The sequence below is a fragment of the Equus quagga genome, chromosome 1 (assembly GCF_021613505.1).
Source record: "Equus quagga isolate Etosha38 chromosome 1, UCLA_HA_Equagga_1.0, whole genome shotgun sequence".
NCBI classification, from domain to species: Eukaryota; Metazoa; Chordata; class Mammalia; order Perissodactyla; family Equidae; genus Equus; species Equus quagga.
The window spans coordinates 23,465,691-23,466,399 of NC_060267.1; positions in this window are offsets into that span (position 1 = coordinate 23,465,691).

The following is a 709-nucleotide window of genomic DNA, read 5'->3' on the forward strand; positions in this document are numbered from 1 at the left end:
TGTTATGATAGATTACAACCTTGTGAGATTTCAGTTGTGCATTTTTGTTAGTCATGTTGTGGGTACACCACTTCCCCCTTTGTGCCCTCCCCCCACCCCCCCTTTTCCCTGGTAACCACCGATCAGATCTCCTTATCAATATACTAACTTCCACCTATGAGTGGAGTCATATAGAGTTCGTCTTTCTCTGACTGGCTTATTTCGCTTAACATAATACCCTCGAGGTCCATCCACGTTGCTGTGAATGGGCCAATTTTGTCTTTTTATGGCTGAGTAGTATTCCATTGTGTATATATACCACATCTTCTTTATCCAATCATCAGTTTCTGGGCATGTAGGTTGGTTCCACATCTTGGCTATTGTAAATAATGCTGCAATAAACATAGGGGTGCAAGGGACTCTTGGGATTTCTGATTTCAGGTTCTTAGGATAGATACCCAGTAATGGGATGGCTGGGTCATAGGGTATTTCTATTTTTAACTTTTTGAGAAATCTCCATACTGTTTTCCGTAGTGGCTGTACCAGTTTGCATTCCCACCAACAGTGTATGAGGGTTCCTTTTTCTCCACAACCTCTCCAACATTTGTCGCTCTTGGTTTTGGATGTTTTTGCCAATCTAACGGGTGTAAGGTGATATCTTAGTGTAGTTTTGATTTGCATTTCCCTGATGATTAGCAATGATGAACATCTTTTCATGTGTCTATTGGCC